At 35.6% G+C, this 22,531-nt stretch overlaps 2 protein-coding genes and 2 non-coding genes across 5 annotated transcripts in view; 1 reads left to right on the top strand and 3 right to left on the bottom strand.

The window, feature by feature from the left end:
* The window catches only part of VAMP7 (vesicle associated membrane protein 7), a 1,102,798-nt gene that overhangs the window by 405,840 nt on the left and 674,427 nt on the right, over positions 1–22,531 (bottom strand). The window lies entirely within an intron of this gene.
* Positions 1–22,531, top strand: part of RNF128 (ring finger protein 128) — a 197,720-nt gene that overhangs the window by 107,270 nt on the left and 67,919 nt on the right. The gene's annotated exons all lie outside the window — the stretch shown is intronic.
* Positions 11,308–11,434, bottom strand: LOC125999726 (small nucleolar RNA SNORA38). The gene has a single exon (XR_007492202.1). It is a non-coding gene; the product is annotated as a small nucleolar RNA SNORA38 (small nucleolar RNA).
* On the bottom strand, positions 20,943–21,049 carry LOC126000105 (U6 spliceosomal RNA). Its single transcript, XR_007492471.1, has one exon. It is a non-coding gene; the product is annotated as a U6 spliceosomal RNA (small nuclear RNA).

The raw sequence follows: 22,531 nt of genomic DNA, 5'->3' as shown, positions 1-22,531 counted from the left end.
TTGGAGCCAGGTTCAGAAATAATTGGTATAAAGAAATTAGATTTCCGGGGTTGGCTATGAGTGATTATATTTTCTGAAAAGTGACAATTGAGCCAAATATAAAGTTTGGGTCATCTACTATAGATTTTTAATATTCTTGAAAACATTAAAATACAAACACTGGGTTGGAGAGATACAGAGGTTAAGGCACATGCCTTCCACCCAGACAACGTCAGTTCAATTCCAGGAACAGCAAATATTCTTATGAGCAGGAGTGATCCCTGAGCACAGAGACAGGAGTAAGCTTTGATAGCTGCTGAGGGCCCCTCCAAAACCTAAATCAGTAGCAGATCCAATGGTAAAGTTTATTTCTATAAGCCTTATACTCCAAAACAATACCCTAATAATTTAGTACTCTATAGACTACAACTTCGGTAGCAATTTACATGATTTCTTGTTTTCTTTTCAAGATAAGCACAAATTTAAAGTGGTAAAAGCTGAACCAAATACTTCAATTATCTCAGTTCTCTGAACTTCCCTCTAAGTATCCAAACTGTAATGAACCAGAATTACTAGGTTTTAAGTTGATCCTGGGTAAAAGTAGCATATGTATGTTAGTAGAAAGATGAAGGTATTTAAAATCTTGGTTGACACTGAATTATTGTGACCATTAACTTGCTCTGGCAGGTTGTTAAATTTCAAAGGAATAACCACTGTAGCATTTAGCATCACACTAAACTCAAAGTTTGTAGAGTAGGATTAGTGTTTAACTTTTATCTCTCTGTGTGTGTATATATGTGTGTGTGTGTGTCACTTTGCTCTAGGCACAGGTATCCTGTCAAGATACATCATTATTGAAAGTAGAAAGATACCTTAGACTCTGCTTACAATAATTATTACCAAGATAAAATTATTTTCAGATTGAATCAGAATTCATGGTATTACTAAATATAACATGCTTAGAGTTACATTCATCAGACATTTATTTGATGTGAATTATGTGTCAAGTACTTTAAAGACATAGATAAATGTGATAAAAATCACCTAGCCCCCAATCTGAAGGAGTTCATAAATAAATGAAGTTCAGGTAAATCAGATAACTTCAAGGGAAACATGAACTAGTGTAACCCAGATGGGTTGGGGCTTTATGAAAGGAAGTTTAACTCTGCTCTGCAATTAAAATAGAGCTCTTTTAGGGCTTTTTGCAAAGGAAAAATGGATGTGTGGGAATGTTGCTTTGGTGAAGGGGGATATTCTGTTTATGACTGAAACTCAACTACAAACATGACTTTAATCAAGATGCTTAAATAAAGATTTAAAAAACAGAAAAAAGGAGCTGGAGAGATAGCGTGGAGGTAGGGCATTTGCCTTGCATGCAGAAGGACGGTAGTTTGAATCCTGGCATCCCATATGGTACCCCAAGCCTGCCAGGTGTGATTTCTGAGTGTAGAGCCAAGAGTAACCCCTGAGTGCTGCTGGGTGTGACCCAAAAACAAAAAGAAAAAGAAAAAAAGAAGAAAAATGTAGCTGGTAGCTTTGAGGTTAATGAATTGGAGTGCTAATAGCTATGGTTTGAATAACAGTTAAGGAGTTGTTAAAGTGAATTAGGTGAGAGATAATGGCACTGGAGATATATCTTGACAGGAAAGGAATGAATGTGTTTCTGATATGTTAATTTTAATGTCTCTATATGGTGTATTAGTGATACAATTGCAAGTATTCTATTAGCAGTTTTTTAAATAATTATTTTATTTAAGTTCCATGTTTCAAAATTGTTCATGTTTGAGTTTCTTTCATAGAATTTACAATATCTGGGGCCGGAGAGATAGCATGGAGGTAAGGCGTTTGCCTCTCATGCAGGAGGTCATCGGTTCGAATCCCGGCGTCCCATATATGGTCCTCCCGTGCCTGCCAGGAGCAATTTCTGAGCCTGGAGCCAGGAATAACCCCTGAGCACTGCCGGGTGTGACCCAAAAACCACAAAAAAAAAAAAAAAAAAAAAAAAAAAAAGAATTTACAATATCTTTCACCAGTGTACTAATCCCAGCACCAATGTACCCAGTTTGTCTCCCACCCACTTATCCACCACTATCTCTAATGCAGGTATTACTTCTCACTCTCTTTCTCTCTTTTCCATTTTTGATACTGTGTTTTTAACTATTGTAAATGAAAGGATACCAAGTATGTCACATCTCCTATCAGCACCCAGTTCTTGTTCAAGGTGATCAGTTTCAACTCTCATTGTTTAATACTAGACCATTCTCTTATTTTTCTTATATCCCACAAATATAGGAGATTATTCTATGTCTATCCTCACCTTATGACTCGTTTTACTCACCATATCTATCCATGTATAAGATAGTTTCAAGACTTCACTTTTTGTAAGAGCTGCATAGTGTAGATGTACTATTGCATAGATGTACCACAATTTATTTACCCATTCATCTTTTCTAGGGCACTTGGGTTGTTTCCAGATTCTGGCTATTGTAAATAGTACTGCAATGACCATAGGAATACAGAGGGCTTTTTTGCATGGTGTTTGTTGGTGGCTAAGTTAAATCCCTAGGAGTGGTACTGCTGGATCATATGGAAACTCAATATCTAGGGTTCTTTTAGACATATTCATATTGTTTTCCAAAAAGCCTGGACCAATCTACATTCTCACAAAGAGTCTCTTTCTACTAGTATCCACACGGACACTGATTTTGTTCTTTGTGATGTGTGTCAGTCTCCTTATTGTTTTGATTTGTAACTCGCTGATGATTAATGATGTGGAACATTTTTTTTCATGTGTCATTTGACCATTGTGAAATCACTCCACATACGCATTTCCAACCCTCTGTGAATGGATCTGATGCAGGTAGCCATGAACAATTAATAAACCAAGCCAGTCAGGAGACAATCATGAAGTCAGTGACTTCTCATCTCCTGGTCTCTTTGTACCCCAAACAAGACTGACCTTATTATCTTGGTTGTACAAATACAATCAGGCAGGGGAGAGTCCAGTTAGATCCAGGATAAAGGGATAAGTGAAAAGGATAGAGGAAGATGGGGGCATGCCTTTGTTTTGGGTAAAAACAGGTTGTGAATGAACAATTTCACCCTTTTTGTTAAAAAAATTTTTTTGAGAAGGGCTGTTAATTTGCAATAGATGTGGCAAATGTTGGGAAAAGAAAAAGAAAAAATCCTCTAGCAGTAAAATGGTGAGGAAATTTTCTAATTCCTAAGAAACACTGCTGGTGATGGTAGACTTGGCTATAAAAAGTGTTAAGGGTTAGACTGTGAATACATCATTCTCAAAACAATCAGATTTTTTCATATCCTTGTCTCATATCTATCACAATTTTTCATATAGTTCTATAAATATAAATATTAAAATCTTTTTATATATACTTAATTAGAAAATTCTTAAGCATTCTTATACCAAGCACTGTAATATGAGTCTGTTACACCCTTTTCCATAAACTTTTCTAAACAAAATCATAAGAACATTCCTGTATATATACACACAGTTTGAAAATAAGTTTGCTAAAACATTCTTATGAGCCTATAGTATCAAAGCTTCCTTTTCCATTGACTTCTGTAAACAAATACATTAACTGAATTTCAAGTATGTTTGATCAACTTTTTTGAAATATATCATGAGTATTCTTATAGATAGTACAATAAATCTGTTCAGTGCTTTGGGAAGTATTGCCATTTAAATAATGTTAATCCTGCCAATACATGGGCAGCGTATATTCCTATATTTTCTCGTGTTCTTTTTGTTTATTGAAACACCACTTTGCATTTTCTGTGTATATAAGTCCTTCACCTCTTTAAGTTTACTCAGAGGTACTTGATTTTCTTAGGCACAATTCTGAATGGGATGTTTAAATGTCTCCTCTCTTTCATTATTTGTATATAAAAAGCCTTGAGTTCTGTGTCTTAATTTTGTAGCCTGAAACTTTATTATACAAATTTATTGTTTCTAGGAGCTTTTTGATAGAATTTTTAGGATTTTCTAAATGCAGTCTTGTGACATCTGCAAACAGTAAGGTCTTAATTTCTTCCTTTCCTATCTGGATGTATTTGATATTTTCTTCTTGCCTGAATACTATGGCAACTACTTCCAGTACTAAAATAAATAGAAGTGGTGAATAGGGGAAAACTTGTCTTATGCCTGATCTTACAGGAAAGGCTTTTATTTTTTTGTCTATTGTTTGTCATGGGCTTGTGGTAAATGGCCTTGACTATGAAAAAATTTCCTTCAATTCTCATCTTGTTGAGTTTTTATCATGAATGGATTTTGGATCTTGTCAAATGCTTTCTCTACATCTATTGATATGATCATGTGATTTTTATTTTTTAATTGTTATGGCACATTATATTTATTAATTGACTTGTATGTTTAACCATTCTTTCATCTTTGGAATGAATCCTACATGGGCATAGTGTATAGCATTTTGATGAGCTGTTGGATTATATTTGTTAATATTTTGAAGATCTTTGCATCTATGTCCATCAAATATTTTCTATTTTCTTTTTTTCTCTGTATACCTCATAAAAATTATTTTAAGTGTTTTTGCTTCTCAGTTTCCATGAAGAACCTGAAAGGTATTAGTAGTATATCCATGTTCAAGACTTGAGAAAATTCACTAGTGAATCCATCTGAGTCTGGACTTTTATTTTGGGAGTCCTATCTATACCATTTCAATTTCCTCAGTAGTTATTGGTCTGTCCAGATGTTCCAGATCATCTTGGGGTCAACCTTGGGCGGTTACAGGAGTTCAATAATTTATCCATTTCTTCATGGTTCTCTTATTTGTGACATAAAGATTCTCAAAGTAGTCTGATTACCCTTTGAATTTCGGCAGTATCTGTAGTGATTTCCATGTATTTTATTTCTGATTTGGTTTATTAAGTTTATATCTATTTTTGTGTGTCTTGATATTGGCTTATATATCTTGCTTATTTTTTCAAAGAACCAACTCTTGCTTTCATTAATATTTTGGATTATTTTGTGGATGTTCAGTTCATTAATTTCTGCTCTAATTTTGTTTCCTTTTGCCTGAATACGTTTGGTTAATTTCTTGGTCATTTTTCAGTTTTTTTTAACTGAGCCAGTAATTTATTTATACAGGTCCCTTCTTCCTTATGAATGATTGCAAAGTAAATTTCCTATTAAGTTTTCCTATTAATACCTCTTTTGCTGTTTCCCCCAAATTCTGACAATTCATGTCTTCATTCTCATTGTTTCCAGGAGCCTTTTGATTTCTTCATTGATTTCATCCCTGGTGGTTCTGTAGTGAGTTGTTTAATTTCCAGGTATTAAAGTTATTTCTCTTTCTTGTAATTCCCTTCTATTTTCAGTACATCATGGTCTGAGAGATATTTATACAATTTTCGTTCTCCTGGTCTTATGGAAGTAGTTTTGTGGCCCAAGATGCGGTCTATCTTGGAGAATTTCCCTTGTGTATTGGAGAAGAATATGTATTCATCTTTTGGGGAATGAAAAGCTCTCTATATACATATATACATACATATATGTATTATACACACTAAGATACACTTTTTCCATTTCTTCCTTCACAGCATTATATCCTTGTTAAGTTTTTAGCCTGGTTGCTCTACACCAAGAGGTGACAAAATGGTGTTCTACTACTCTTCTGTTGCTGTTGATTTCTTTCTTCACGTCTATTATTATTTTAAGTATTTTATTTTCTCCAATTGGGTTCATAAGTGTTTTATAGTGTGATAATTTTCTGGTTTACACATCTTTTGATTATTAATAAATCCTCATATCTATCTCTTATAGCTATTTTGAGCCTGAAGTCTATGCAATATATTATTATTATTGGGGCCATGCCAGCCATTTATTGAATTGTTTGGTTGAATGTTTGACCTCTGACTTTTACTTTGCGTCTTTCTTTGCTCTGACTGTTAAGATGTGTTTCTTGCAGCAAAAAAAGGTATTCAATTTTCTTATCCATTTTGCCACTCTGTGTCTCTTTTACTTCATTGACGTTGAAAGAGTTACTATCATGGGTATTTGTGCCATCTTTATGTAGGAGTTTGGTGTGTTATTTGGGTCTGCCTGGTCTTACTGTGATCCTTCAGTAATACTTTTAAGATTGTTTTTGAGTCTGTAAAATTTCTGAGCTGTTTATCTGTAAAGGTGTGTATTTTTCTTTAAACCTGAATGAAAGTCTTTCTGGTTGAAGTTTTTTGAGTGAGGTATTCATTTCATTGAGTTTTGTCACCACTGCCATCTGGCTTGAGATAAATTTACCTGAATCTTAAGGATGCTTCTTTGTAATCTCCCTTTTAAATCTTGCTGCTTTCAGTATTCTATTTCAATCTGTGGTTTTCATCATTGTGACTAAGTTGTGCTTTGGGTGCTTTTATTTGGATCTTTTTTAGCTGGTGGTGCTCTACATACATCCAGGGTGTAGTTGCATGCACTCCTCAGCTCTGGGGACTTCTAAGCAACAATGTCTTTGACTATTGATTCTTCCCTAGATCTCTGTGACTTCAATGATTCTTATGTTTTTTCTATTGAATCTATCCTAGAATTCTGTTGTCATCTTTTCTCTTATTTTGAGGATATTTCATCTTCTGTTCATTTATTTTGAGGCTATTTTTCAATCTCTTCTGTTGTATGGAGGTTTTATACAGCTCATATTCCATCTCTCTGATTCTATTCTCAGCAGCTGTTACTAAATTGGTGAGTCCTTCCAGGGAGGTTTTAACCTATTAAGTTTTTCAGTCCTTTTATTTATGTTTGGAATTTTCTCATTTCTACCCTTATGTCCTCTTGAGATGTATTTGTAGTTTGTTCAGTTCATTCTTTTTTTTCCTTTGAATTCTTTGAATATCCTCCATATTTTCTCTCTAAATTCCTGGTGAGATAGGCTATATAAGTGACCATTATTAGGTGGGTCTTCAGAACTACAATATTTATTCTCTGGCATGGGGGAGTTCTGCATACTTTCCCCATTGTGACATACATATGTATGTGTATACATACACACACATATATATATGTATATATATATATATATGCTCATTAACTAGAAGAAAAATTCAGCCATTGAGCAAACAGAGCACCCATGCTCTTTTTGCATTTTACGTAGCCTATTCTGTGTCATGTACAGGGCTCTGCTCACCTCTGAGCACTAGGATATGCTGGTTCGGCCTCTTTCTCATTATAGCTATAGCTGTATTTGCCTCGTGGCAAGCACTGGGGCACGCTTGTCCTGCCTCTCTCTATTAGTAATTTTACACTTTTTAAATTTTATAGTCTTTTGTGTATAATAATGAGTTGCTATTGATCTAATTGAATTACTGATGCAATATTATGAAACTTCTTGCTGATCAGAGCATAATCATGCTCTAGCCCAAAATTTCTAAGAAAAAGTATGAGACACACTTAATCGCAAGAAAAAAAACCCACAAAATTTTACACCAGCATATCCCCAATCCTTGCTTCAGTCACAGTGAACCAATGAGTGGGTTCCCAGACAGTTCAGTGTTTTCACAACTTTCTTAGATAATTTTCATGCAGAGAAAATTGATGTATAGTGATTGGGGACCACTCATCAGTTCTCCAGTACCAGTCCTTGTTTAATAGTTAGGAGTGGCTCCCAGATATGCTCAGGATCATGTGATGCTGAAGAACAGAACATGGAGTTCCCACAAATAGAGCCTGGGTGCACTCCAGCCCTTTGAACTATCTCTGCAACATTTGTTAGGATAGGCTATTAATATATAAGGATCAATGACTAAGCCCAATACTCTCTCTTTTTTAAAAATATGTTTGCAGTTGAGAACCCTGTATAGAATCCAGATTCTTAGACATATGTAAGTATATGTATCACTGGCATGCATCCCTGATAGTGCAATAGTTCTCAGCATATGTTTGGGAACACTGACCTAACACTGTTCCAATTTTTCATGAAATAAAGTTATTTGTTAAATTTTAATTTTTAATTAAGTTTTAAATTTATATGTGTTTATAGTACTACTAATAATGATATTATCTTGCATAATCTTTTTTTTGGTCGGGGGAACATCTGGCAGTAATTCGTGCTAACATCTGACTCTGCTTTCAGGAATCACTTTTGGTGTGTTTGGGGAACCATATGGGTGCCAGAAATCAAATCTGGCTCAACTGCATGCAAAGCAAGTGCCTTCCATGCTGTATTACCTATGTGACCCAAATTTAATGTTGTTTTTATAGTGAGGTACATACATTTGACATATTAACTAAGCTGATATTTATGCAGATTGCTTACTTGCAGTGTGTGGGGATCTTTACCTTAACACAAGTTAAGACAGAGGCAACAGACTGCATTGTGTACTCTAGCTTCAGGCATTCACAGAAAAAAGAAAGGAAAGTGCCATTTTCATCTAATAATGCCCTTGAGCCAGTATGAGTAATTAACTAAATACCTTCCTATCTTATGCAACTATATTTTTTGTTTGGGGGGCCACACCTAGAGGTGCTGTAGCTCCTGCATGCAAAGACTATGCTCAGCCTGTTAAGCTCTGTCCCTGGCCCAACTGTTTTGTGTATATTCTGTGTGATGTAATGGGAAGTAGGCAAAAATCACTTCAGCAGCATACCATATGATGTTTAAAGAAAGAAAAAGTACCTGTATGACTAAGTTATGGGATGAACTAGATGTTCTCTTCAAAGAATTTCTTGTTAACCTGAAAGAACTCTTCAAACAAACAACACTTCAGACTTTGGTATTTGGAAAACTTTTTGAAAAAAAAATGAACTGAATCAGAAAACAACTGAAACAATGTGGTGACAATGGTGAAATTTAAATATTCAAGCAAAATTTCAGCTTTTGGAAATTTTTATTTGAGGTTAACAGCTTCTTAATACTTAAATTTTTCTGTTGACATCTATAATGATATTAACAGCAGCTATGATTTTGTTAATGTTGTGTAATCTTGAAATAAATCCCTAATTATAAGATTAATCTATAGGCTTTAAGTACTATAATGAACTTAATTTTAAAGAAACTATTACATGTAGAATTTTGTCATATCAAAGAACATATACAATTATTTGGAATGTTTATTACTACAACTCTCATTTATTTTTCAAATCACTTATCTGTGTGAATGCAGATTACTTTCATTTTCAGATTGCAATCAATCTAATGTAGAAACTGATAAGAAATCCAGTTGTTTTTTTACCTTAAAGCAGTTTGCACAGATTTGCATGCCACCCTTACTGTATTGCTAGGTAGGGGGACTAGATAATATAATTAAACACATTTATGACTTATTTAAACTTAATTCATTTTAAAATTCCTCAATTTCTAATATGCATATGAACAGTAATATTTACACAAAAATCCAGAGTGTTTCATTTGATTAACCAACTTTAATTAGTGCTTGGTTTCAAACAGTTTGATAAACATGCTATTAATAAAATCAATAGTGTTCAAGTTTTGGCTGTAGAGAGTATAGGTGGTAAGGTGCATGCTTTGCACAGGGCTAGGTTTTCTCTTCTCAGTCAACATGTGGTCTCTGATCCCTGCCAGGAGTAATTCTTGAGTACAGAGCTAGAAATAAGCCCTGAGCACTGCCAGGTGTGCCACCCCCCAAAAAGTCCAAACAGCTGGGATAGTTTTATTGTGAGGGCCAATGTTCCAGGGAACTCTGCAATACTGGTATTGAGCCCAAGGAAATGAACTTGCAAGGTATGTGTTCTATCATTTGAGCCATACTCTGGACACCAGGACTAGTTATTTGGAATTAATTGTAAAAATCAGTGTATCAGTGTGTCATACACAGAATAACAATCATCAGCTTTTTGTTTTGTTTTTTGTTTTTGGGTCACACCCAGCAGTGCTAAGGGGTTACTCCTGGCTCTATGCTCAGAAATCACTGCTGGCAGGCTCAGGGGACCATATGGGATGCCAGGATTCGAACCACAGACCTTCTGCATGCAAGGCAAATGCCTTACCTCCATGCTATCTCTCCGGCCCCAGTCAGCTTTTGAACAATGTTGCTTTTGATTCAATATTCTCTTTGCTTTCCGAGGACTTCAGTTGCAAGATACATAATTTTTATAGCCGTATCAAGTCTGCAAACAGACTCCTCATAGCAGGCCCTTGAATAATGTTTTATTCCACATTGTTTGGTTACAAAGTCAAAGAGGAAAAATATAACCCCAGCTAAGGTTTAATAAAACTTATTTTGAGCATATTATTTTGTTTGAAATAAAAGTTTCCAATAACCTAGTAACTAATATTGAGGCCTTATTGTATTGCCTTAAGAAACATTGTGGGTGCAGGGCTGAAAGTCAAACTATATATGGCTGTGAACCTTTGTTTCATTTGTTAATTAAAAGGTCACCTTTTCTGCCACTCTACTTGCTAAAATGATTAGGGCACTGTTAAATATTTAGAACCATTGCTTTAAGCAGTAGGTAATGTCTGTACTAATGCCTATTTTCTATTCAGTACAAGACTAGAATTAAATAAAGGCTAGTTAGAAGCATAATGGCATATTAAAAGTTGTATTGTACTGATTTGCCTGGTCCTCAGAAAAAAGACATATTTCCAGGTTCATTTAATTAATCAGTTCTGTATTTGTCTCTTGTAATGTGGTATAATAAAATGTTATTTTAAATCAAGAGAGTTACTATTATAAAGAAACAATTTGTAAATTAGGGGAGAAGTTTGGGAAACAAGTAGTATTTAGTGGCTAAGTAATTAGGGGTTATTACTGGACATAACCATGACACTATGTGGTGCTTGGGATCAAAACTGGTTCTGCATGCACATTTACTGGAAAATTATCCCTCAAGCTTGAACATGTATTTCGTTTTTGTGGGTTTTTTTTTGCTTAGGGGGCACACTTGATAATGCTCAAGGGTTGCTTCTGGCTTTACATTTAGGAATTATTCCTGACAGTGTTCAGTGGACCATATGTGATGCTAAGGATCAAACCCAGGTTGTCAGTGTACAAGGCAAATGTCCTACCCACTTGCCATGCTATTGCTTCAACCTAAGAGTTATTTTAAGAAACATAAATACTGTAAGTACTGTGGGAACATCTCAACAATAGAGTAAATGCCTTGGACTTATGAGGAATTGAATTCAATCCCTGATACATAAAATGAAAAATGAAGAGAGGAATGGAATTAGATGGGAAGGTATAAGGAGAAGAGATGAAAGGAAAGTGGAGGGAAGAGGACAGGAAGAGGATGAAGAGGAGAGAGGAAGAGGAAGAGGTAGAAGAAGAAAGGGAACCATTAATACCTCCTGCCCAAATAATATTACTGGAGACTCTCTTAAAATTTGGTTTTCTATTTTTTCCTCAAGATTTGATTGCTGATCCTCAGCAAGCAGTGAGCAAGCTAGCCCCAAATTTCTCCAATTTTACATATCTTTATCTCTGAATATTATATATCCAAAGATAGAGTCATGTGTATGCCTTTGTAGGATGATTAGTATTATCCCTCCCTCAATTATCTATTGTATAATTAATACAACAGATTAGAATTTGATTCTTTACCCAGCACTTTAAGTCATTGTTACTATGAAATTTAGAACAGAAAAAATATTTGGTGGCCAAAGAATGGAAAGAATGAGTTAGCACTGATAAAATAACTATCTCCCTTTGCGGAAATAAGCAAGAATGGCTACAGGCCTCATTAGTGTCTCATGCCTCTACCCCAGGGAGGAAGCTTAGTTTTGAAATGAAGCCAAAGATTCTTTGTAACATCAAGATGGCTGACAAACTGATTTTATCTGGTCTCCTAATGTCTATCTCACCAATTTCTAGGAAGGGTATTGCTTGTGACAATTTTATAAAACTTTGTGAAACTTTTAAGCCTACAATTAAACCACTTCCTCAAGGGCACATAGATAGGGCCCTGAAAAGACACTAGTTTGGATTTACAATGTATCACTTGTGGTTCAGAGTGATAGTATCGGAGGTAAATACTTAGCTTGTATGAAACTTATCCCATTTAGCTAGTTAGATCATGAACATACATATGGTCTTACATGTTACTAGGAACAGCCACTGAGTATGGGTCTACCCTGCCCAAATAGAATTTTATGACTATCCGCCCTGCTGTGCCTTTGTTCACTCTGAGGACTTCAAGGGAAACTTCTCCTGTGCCTGTCTGTGTTTCTGAATACCTGAAGGTCTTCTCAGAGCCTGGGGAGCGCACCCCCAAAAAACTGCATTTTGAAGCTGCCCAGTGAGTAAACTCTGGCTGTGGGGGTCCTGTCCAATAAACTAAGCTCTCTGGCCTGTGGAGGCTCCAAACTGCTGTGCCTTTGTTCACTCTGAGGACTTCAAGGGAAACTTCTCCTGTGCCTGTCTGTATTTCTGAATACCGCTTCACAGCTGTGCACTCTTTCTAACCAATGAACCCCACCACAACATGCAGGAAAAACCACACTACAAGTGTGACAATGGGGAAACCTCACAGGCAAACACCATGCACAGAAAATGAAGATGAAAGCTTGGATGACCTAATAAATTCCAACCACCTGATTAACCTCTCAGATAAGGAACTTAAAATAGCAAAATGGAAGATGTTGTAGAATTCAGAGAAAGCATAGATCAATCTGAACAGTACACAAAGACAGAAATCAGAAAACTCCAAACTGAAATAACAGATCTGAAAAACATGGTAGCTCAACTGAAAACCTCAATGGATGACCTCGCCAGCAGGGTAACAGCAGCTGAGGAGAGAATCAGAGTACTGGAAGATGTGATGCAGAAAAACTCAACACAACAGAAGAAATTGGAAAAGAACCTTAAGACAAACGAACAGGCAATGGAAAAAGTACTCAAGGAATATGAACAGATGAAAATAAAAGTCTTTGATAAACTCAACAGAAACAACATAAGAATCATTGGAGTCCCAGAGACCCAGGAAGAATCAACTGTCAAAGACATAATCAAAGAGATAAGCCCAGAGTTAAAGACTACATGCAATCAAATCCTGCATGCCCAAAAGAGTACCAGGTAAAAGAGACCCAAAGAAAAATATCCCAAGACACATCCTCATTACAGTGACAAATCCCAGAGATAGAGATAGAATACTGAAAGCAGCAAGATCAAAAAGGGAAATTACATTCAAAGGAGCATCCCTAAGACTTATAGCAGACATGTCACAAGAAACTCTCAAGGCCAGAAGACAGTGGTGGGATATTGTGACAAGACTGAATGAAATGAATGCCTCACTGAGAATACTGCACCCAGCTCAACTCACGTTCAGGTTTGAAGGAAGAATACACAGCTTCATGGATAAACAACAGCTCAGAAACTTCACAGATGATAAACCAGCCTTAAAGGAAAAACTGACAGGTCTACTCTAAGACAAGAGAGACCAACAAACACAGCAAACTTATCTACAAAGATGACATTAAATCCTATGACAATCATCTCCTTCAATGTCAATGGACTAAATTCACCAATTAAAAGACACAGAGTGGCAAAATGGGTCAAAAAGATGAATCCAACCTTCTGCTGCCTACAAGAAACACATCTGAATAGTCAGAACAAACATAGACTCAAAATCAAAGGCTGTAGGAAAATCATCCAAGCAAACAACACCCTCAAAAAAGCTGGGGTGACCATATTAATATCTGATGACACCAACTTTATAATCAGAAAAGTGGTAAGGGACAAAGATGGACACTATGTACTAATCAAGGGATATGTGCAACAGGAAGAAATCAGACTATTAAACATATATGCACTTAATGAGAGACAAGCAAATTATCTAATACAGTTACTGACAAATCTGAAAGAAGAAATCAATAATAACACAATAATTGTGAGAGACCTCAACACAGCCCTATCAACACTTGATAGGTCAACCAGACTGAAACCCAACAAAAACATACTAGCCCTGAAAAGAATAATGGAAGAATGAGGACTAGTAGATATATATAGGACACTCCATCCCAAAAACCTGGATACACATTCTTCTCCAATGTACATGGGTCATTCTCCAGGATAGACTACATGCTTACACATAAAACATACCTCCATAAAATCAAGAGGATAGAAATCTTGCAGGCTACCTTTGCTGACCACAAGGCTCTGAAATTAGATGTGAACTACAAAGCCACACAGAAGAAAATCTTTAACACCTGTAAATTAAATATCCTGCTACTGAACAACCAGTGGGTTCGAGATGAAATCAAAAAGAAAATCAAAACTTTCCTGGAAGCAAATGATAATGAAGACACAAACTGCCAGAATCTATGAGACACAGCAAAAGCGGTCCTGAGAGGAAAAATTATAGCTCTACAAGCACACATAAAGAAAAAAGAAGGGGCATACCTGAATAACTTAATGGCACAGCTCAAAAAATTAGAAAATGACCAAGAAAAGGAACCAAAAATAGGAAGACAGAAGAAAATGACAAAGCTGAAAGCAGAAATCAATGAAGTGGAAACCCAAAAAACAGTCCGAAAGGTCAATGAAAGCAGAAGTTGGTTCTTAGAAAAAATAAATAAGATAAATAAATAAATAAGAAAAAATAAGACCATTGGCAAAACTCACAAAGAAAGAGAGAAATCTGATAACCCATATTAGAAATGAAAACGGGGAGGTCACGACAGATATTGCAGAGATCCAAAGGATAATCAGCGACTACTTTGAGAAACTTTATGTTACTAAACATGAGAACCTAGAAGAAATGGAAAAATTATTGGACACATAACCTTACACAGTTAAGTAAGGAGGATGTAGCATATTTAAACACCCCCATCACTACTGAGGAAATTGAAACTGTAATCAAACATCTGCCCAAAAAGAAAAGCTCAGGCCCAGATGGATTTCCTAATGAATTTTTTCAAATCTTCCAAGAGGAGCTACTACCAATCCTAGCCAGGCTCTTCCATGTAATTGAAAAAAACGGGAACACTCCCAAACAGCTTTTATGAAGCCAAACATCACCTTGATACCAAAACCAGACAGAGATGCTGCCAAAAAGAAAATTACAGACCAGTATCCCTGATGAATGCTGATGCAAAGATCTTCAACAAAATCCTGGCAAATAGGATCCAATGCATCATCAAGAAGATCATACACTACGACCAAGTAGGTTTCATCCCAGGAATGCAAGGATGCTTTAATATTCATAAATCTATCAACATCATACACAACATCAACAACAAGAAAAATAAAAATCACATGATCATATCAATAGATGCAGAGAAAGCATTTGATAAGGTCCAACACCCATTCTTGATCAAAACTCTCAGCAAGATGGGAATGGAAGGAACCTTTCTCAATGTAGTTGAAGCCATCTACCACAAGCCAATGGCAAATATTATCCTCAATGGAGAAAAACTAAAAGCCTTTCCTCTAAATTCTGGTACAAGACAAGGCTGTCTGCTCTCACCACTCCTCTTCAACATAGTACTGGAAGTTCTTGCTATAGCGATCAGGCAAGAAAAAGATATCAAGGGAATCCAGATAGGAAAGGAAGAAGTCAAGCTCTCATTGTTTGCAGATGACATGATACTCTACTTAGAAAACCCTAAAGACTCTACCAAAAAGCTTATAGAAACAATAGACTCATATAGCAAGGTGGCAGGCTACGAAATTAACACACAGAAATTAATGGTCTTTTTATACACCAATAATGATAGAGAAGAGAAGGAAGTCAAGAAGGCAATCCCATTCACTTTAGTGACACACAAACTCAAATATCTTGGAGTCAACTTGACCAAAGACGTGAAGGACCTATACAAAGAAAACTATAAAGCCCTGCTCCAAGAAATAAGAGAGGACACACGGAAATGGAAACAAATACCCTGCTCATGGAATGGCAGGATCAACATCATTAAAATGGCAATACTCCCCAAAGCATTATACAGATTTAATGCGATCCCCTTAAAAATAACCATGATATTCTTCAAAGAAGTGGATCAAATACTTATGAAGTTCATCTGGAACAGTGTCCTCAAACTATGGCCCTGGGCCACATATTGTATTTGTATCTTTTTTGTTTCTTCATTGGAAAATAAGATATATGCAGTGTGCATAAGAATTCATTCATAAGTTTTGTTTTTACTATATCAAACCCTCCAATGATCTGAGGGACAGTGAATTAGCCCCCTGTTTAAAAAGTTTGAAGACCTCTGATCTGGAACAATAAACACCCTTGAATAGCTAAAGCACTCCTCGGGAAAAGGAAAATAGGAGGCATTACTTTCCCTAACTTTAAACTGCACTATGAAGCAATAGTTATCAAAACAGCATGGTATTGGAATAAAGACAGATCCTCAAATCAGTGGAATAGGTTTGAGTTCTCAGATAACGTTCCCCAGACATATAAACACCTAATTTTTGACAAAGGAGTAAGAAATCCGAAGTGGAGCAGAGAAAACCTGTTCAACAAGTGGTGCTGGCAGAACTGGTTAGCCACTTGCAAAAAAACTGACATAAACCCCCAGTTAACATCATGTATGAAGGTAAAATCCAAATGGATTAAAGACCTTGATATTAGAACTGATACCATAAGGTATATAGAACAACACATCGGTAAAACACTCCATGACATTGAGACTAATGGCATCTTCAAGGAGGAAACTGCACTTTCCAAACAAGTGGAAGCAGAGATAAACAGATGGGAATACATTAAGCTGAGAAGCTTCTGCACCTCAAAAGTAATAGTGCCCATGATACAAGATTCAGCCACGGAGTGGGAGAAACTATTTACCCAACACCCATCAGATAAGGGCCTAATCTCCAAAATATATAGGGCACTGACAGAACTTTACAAAAAAAAAAACCAAATCCCATTAAAAAATGGGGAGAAGAAATGAACAGACGCTTTGATAAAAAAAGAAATACAAATGGCCAAAAGGCACATGAAAAAATGCTCCTCATCACTAGTCATCAGGGAGATGCAAATCAAAACAACGATGAGATACCATCTCACACCACAGAGATTGGCATACATCACAAAGAATGAGAACAATCAGTGCTGGTGGGGATGTGGAGAGAAAGGAACTCTTATCCACTGCTGGTGGGAATGCCGTCTAGTCCAACCTCTATGGAAAGCGATATGGAGATTCCTCCAAAATCTGGAAATTGAGCTCCCATTCGACCCAGCTATTCCACTCCTAGGGATATACCATAAAAGCACAAGAATACAGTACAAAAACCCCTTCCTCACACCTATATTTATTGCAGCACTATTCACAATAGCCAGGCTCTGGAAACAACCAAGATGCTCTTCAACTGATGAATGGCTAAAGAAACTGTGGTACATATACACAATGGAATATTATGCAGCCGTCAGGAGAGATGAAGTCATGACATTTTCCTATACATGGATGTACATGGAATCTATTATGCTGAGTGAAATAAGTCAGAGGGAGAGAGAAACACTCAGAATAGTTGCACTTATCTATGGGTTTTAAGAAAAACAAAAGTCATTTTTGCAACAATCCTCAGACAATGAGAGGAGGGCTGGAACTTCCAGCTCACTTCATGAAGCTCACCACAAGAGTGGTGAGTGAAATTATACAAATAACTACACAGAGAACTACCATAATCATGTGAATGAATGAGGGACCTGGAAAGCCTTTCTGGAGTACAGATGGGGGTGGGGTGGGATGGAGGGAGATTTGGGATATTGGTGGTGGGAATGTTTCACTGGTGAAGGGGGGTGTTCTTTACATGACTGAAACCTAATCACAATTATATATGTAATCAAGATGTTTAAATAGAGGGAAAAATGGAAGTGATAAACTGAAAAAAAAATATGACAAGAAAATAAAATAACTTATCTTGAAAAAATTTTTTTATTTAAAATAAATTTAAATTAAAAAAAAGAATTTTATGACTGCCTTGTCTGAAAAACGTTGACATCCTTCTTTGAAATTATATACCCTAATGTTTCCCTCGTAAAATGAAGAATTTGAGTTATTGGCAGAAAAACTACCTTGAAAAGATCATGAGATTCTATAACTGTCTCTGCTCCTGCCCCGTCTCCCACAAGATTCCATCCATTTTATAGCTGGATACTATTACATCATGTAGTCACTATCCAGTTATTCTTTAACTAATCAACCATTCATGTGTACACTTAGTTCATTTCTACATCAAAGCTATTGTGAATAGTGTTAAAGTGAGCCTGGGGTGGATCTAGCTTTTCAGATTACTATTTGCACATACTTTGGGTAAATTCCAAGTAGAACAACTGTATATGTGGAAAATAGTGGGTATTCCTCAAAAAACACAAAAGTAGAACTAGGATATGGTTCAGATTTTGAAAACGTATATATAATTAAAAGAGAACTCTTTACATCTAGGTCTTGTTTATTTTATGTTTGTTTTTTGTTTTTTGGGTCACACCCAGTACTGCTCAGGGGTTACTCCTGGCTCTATGCTCAGAAATAGCCCCTGGCAGGCACAGGGGACCATATAGGATGCCAGGATTTGAACCACTGTCCTGCATGAAAGGCAAACGCCTTCCCTCAAAGCTATCTCTCCGGCCCCTTGTTCATTTTAAATATGAGTTATTTCAAAAAAGTTAGCTTCATTACATTATCAATATGTGGGACCATTTTGAAAGTGAGTTTAGATTATTGAGTACTGATATTTGTTGAAGTGCTTTTGGTTTACAGAAGTGTAAACATTTACAGCATACAGTGTTATCATACAATGCCTACCACCAAAGTTCTGGTAGCCCTCTTTTATTATCTATTGGTCCCCTATCATGATTTTAGCTTTCTTCCTACTTGGTAACTTCAGTTCTGTGAATAGTCTTGAGAGGTTTTTCATTAAATATTTTCTGTTACCTGGATTTTTTTATATGTCACCTATAAGTGAGAATAATCAATATTATCTTTCTGCTTTTCCTGACTCCATACATATTTTTTATGTTACAACAAGAGGAAATATTTTTATCTTTTATTATGACTGAGTAGAATTCCTTATCTGTTGTTTGGACCATGGGTTGTGCCTATACATTATTTTTATGGGTAGTGCTGTAATAAACAATGATGTGCATATTGGATATATACCTAGGAGTGGGATTTCTAAATAGTATGGTAAATCCATTTTTATTATTTTTAGAAATCCACGTACTGCTTTCCATAGAGGCTCTACCAATTTATGTTGCTAACAAGTGTGAATTTGGAGTTTATTTTTTTCCCCACACTCTTGCCAGGATGTTTTGTCTTTAGCTTTTTGAGTACAAGCCATTAAGAAAAGCTATTTGGCTTTATTTACTCATTTTGCTTTTAAGTCACTCATGAATATTCTCTTTTATAATCTTAAATTATTAAAATATTACATATAGGATACTGGTTGAAATAAATGCTAGAATAGCTTTCCTTAGATCCTCGTATTTGTCATATTTATACTAAAGAAAGGGCCAAAAATGTGGAACGTAGTGCATAGTTTGCATTTGATAAATATTTGTTCAATTAAATTTTGCATTCGAAATTATATAATTTATATTATATAATATATATGATTTGTATCATATTGTAATTTACAAATTACTAAATTATAAATAATATCTTTTTATGAAATTAATGAATAACCATCATTATAATACTATTTTAAATGTCAGTTTCTTATGAATAATGACTATAAAGTGTCTTTACAGTAGAACTGAGGATAGACATATATTAATTTTGGTGTGTCCCAACACCTCAAATTATATGATTTGAATGATACATAGTAACAGTAATAAAAGTAACCCAAGAAGAGTTCTTTTTCACCATATCCCCACCAACAGATTATTCCAAATATTTTACATGTGCCAATTTCACAATCTCACTGGTATAAGATGATATTTCATTGTCCTCTTTCAGATTTCCATAATAAATAGTAATGATGAGAAATATTTTTGTGTTCCTGTTGCTCCCTTTTAGTCTTCCTTAGAGAGGTGTTTGTTCATTTTCTATACCCTTTTTCTATGGAGTGTTTAGGTTTTGTGGGGTTACTTTGTAAATGTTTTGTATATCCTAGATATCAACACTTTACTGATGTGTTGTGTGAAAATATTTTCTCTCATTTGGTTGGCTGTTTTTTTAGTTTTAGCCCATGTTTCATTGGCCATACAAAGCCTTTTAATTTTATGTAGTCCCATTTATTTGGATTTGATTCTATAGCCCTTGCCATCTGCATCAGGTCTAGCTCCTGGAGTGTTTGCCTATGTCTTCCTCAATGTATTTTATAGATTCAAGAATTATCCCAAGACCTTTAATCCACTTTGAATTATCTTGTGTAATATATGAGATATGGATCAATCTTTAATTTCTTACACATGGTTATCCAATTGTTTCAACGCCATTTGTTGAAGAGACAGTCTTTATTCTATTTCATATTCTTTCTTGGCTCCTTTATCAAAGATTAGATGACAACATATTTTTGTAACTGGAAATTCACTTCTAACCCATTGGTCTTAAAGTCTGCCCTTGATCAAATGCTGTACTGTTTTGATCACTGTGGCTTTATAGTAGAGACTTTGAGTTAGGTAATAATGTCTCCCAGTTTCTTGGTATATTTTTTGAGTATTTTTTTGTCTATCCTGGGTCACTTATGTTTCCACAAAAACTTAATAATATACTGCTCTAAGTCCTTGAAGAGTGTTATCTGAATTTGGATAGTGATTGCATTTAATCTGTATAATAGTTTAAGTAAGATGGTCATTTTGAGAATTCATATTGATCATCAGTCCATGAGCAAGGAATGTTTTTCCATTTCTTTAGGTCCTCACTTTCTTTTTTTTTTTTCAGTATCAAATTCAAGGCTTTAAAAAATATGGAACGCCGGGCCCGGAGAGATAGCACAGCAGCGTTTGCCTTGCAAGCTGCCAATCCAGGACCAAAGGTGGTTGGTTCGAATCCCGGTGTCCTATATGGTCCCCCGTGCCTGCCAGGAGCTATTTTCTGAGCAGACAGCCAGGAGTAACCCCTGGGCACCGCCGGGTGTGGCCCAAAAACCAAAAAAAAAAAAATATGGAACGCTTCACGAATTTGCGTGTCATCCTTGCGCAGGGGCCATGCTAATCTTCTCTGTATCATTCCAATTTTAGTATATGTGCTGCCAAAGCGAGCACAGGTCCTCACTTTCTTAAGTGATTGAAATTTTTTGTGGTATTTGGGTCTCTCAAATCTTTTGTTAAATGGATTCACAGATACTTGAAAATTTAGATTATTTAAAATAGACTAGACTCTGATATCTTTCTCCTCTGAGTCAATATTTGTTTTTTTTACCCTTGTCCCCTAGTTCCCAAGTTGCTTTCTCAGATAAGCCAAACATCCCTAAAATGTTATTAAAGGTGATAAGCAGTAGTATTCCAGATGTGTTTTTGTGATCTTTTATATATATAATCTCTAAGCACCATGATTATAAACATGATTGTAATAGGGTTTCAGTCATAAACAGAACACCCTCTTCACCAGTGCAACATTACCACCACCAATGGCCCCCTTCCTCCTTCCCAACTCTTGCCTGTATTTGAGACAGGCATTCTACTTCTCTAAATCATTAAGATTGCCATAACAGTTGTTAGTGAGTCAATATTTATATAAAGGAATGCAACCAATTTTAGTGTATTGACTTTGTAACTGGCAACATAGTCATCCTGGTCTGTTTCTAGGAGCTTTCTTGTGAGCTCTTTAGGTTCTTCAATATATATCATCTTGTCACCTGCAAATATAGTTTCATTTTCTCTTTTCCAATTAGGATCCAGTTGATATCCTTCTCTTGCTTGATGCTGTTGCTGCTAAGATTTTTATTACTACATTAAATAAGAGTGGAAATGATGGACACCCTTGCCTTTGCCTGAACTCAGTGGGAATTCTTTTAATTTTTCATCATTAAGAATAATATTGTCAAAAAAGAATAATATTGTCTGTAGGCATTTTATAGATAGATGAAGAAGGTTCATTCTACCTCTATTTCACTGAGCATGGTTATCATGAATGGGTGTTGAATCTTGTCAAATGCTTTCTCTGCATCAATTGATATGACCATATGATTTTTATCTTTCATTTTATGATGTAGTGCATGATGTTGATTGGTTCGTATGTATCGAACTATCCTTGCATCTTGGATGAAACCCACTTGATCATGATATATAATATTTTGGTATGCTTTTGGATTGGGTTTGAGATTTCGTTGAGGATTTTTACACCATTGTTCATCAGTGAGGTTTATCTGTAGAGAAGAATAAAGAATAATATTCATCAATAAACCCTTCTGGTCTTAAATTTTTATTTATAGGGAGATTTTTCATCACTCTTTTCATTTCTTTGCTTGTGATCGGCCTTTTCAGACTGTCTACTTCCATCCTCATTTAGTTTTGGGAAATTATATGTTTCCAGAAAGCTGTCTGTTTCTTCTAGAATCTTTAGCTTAACAATGTACTGTTATTTATAGTAAACTCTCATGATGTCTTGGATTTCTGGGAGTTCTGTTATAATTTCTTCCTTTTCATTTTATTGATTTATTTTAGTACTTTATCTTTTTAACTTGTGATTCTTGCCAATGATCTGTCTATCTTTATTCTTTCAAAAAAACTCCTGGTTTTATTGAT

This window comes from Suncus etruscus, chromosome X (assembly GCF_024139225.1).
Source record: "Suncus etruscus isolate mSunEtr1 chromosome X, mSunEtr1.pri.cur, whole genome shotgun sequence".
Taxonomy (NCBI): Eukaryota; Metazoa; Chordata; class Mammalia; order Eulipotyphla; family Soricidae; genus Suncus; species Suncus etruscus.
The sequence above is the reverse complement of the archived record's forward strand: the minus strand, read 5'-3'. Positions and strand labels throughout refer to the sequence as shown.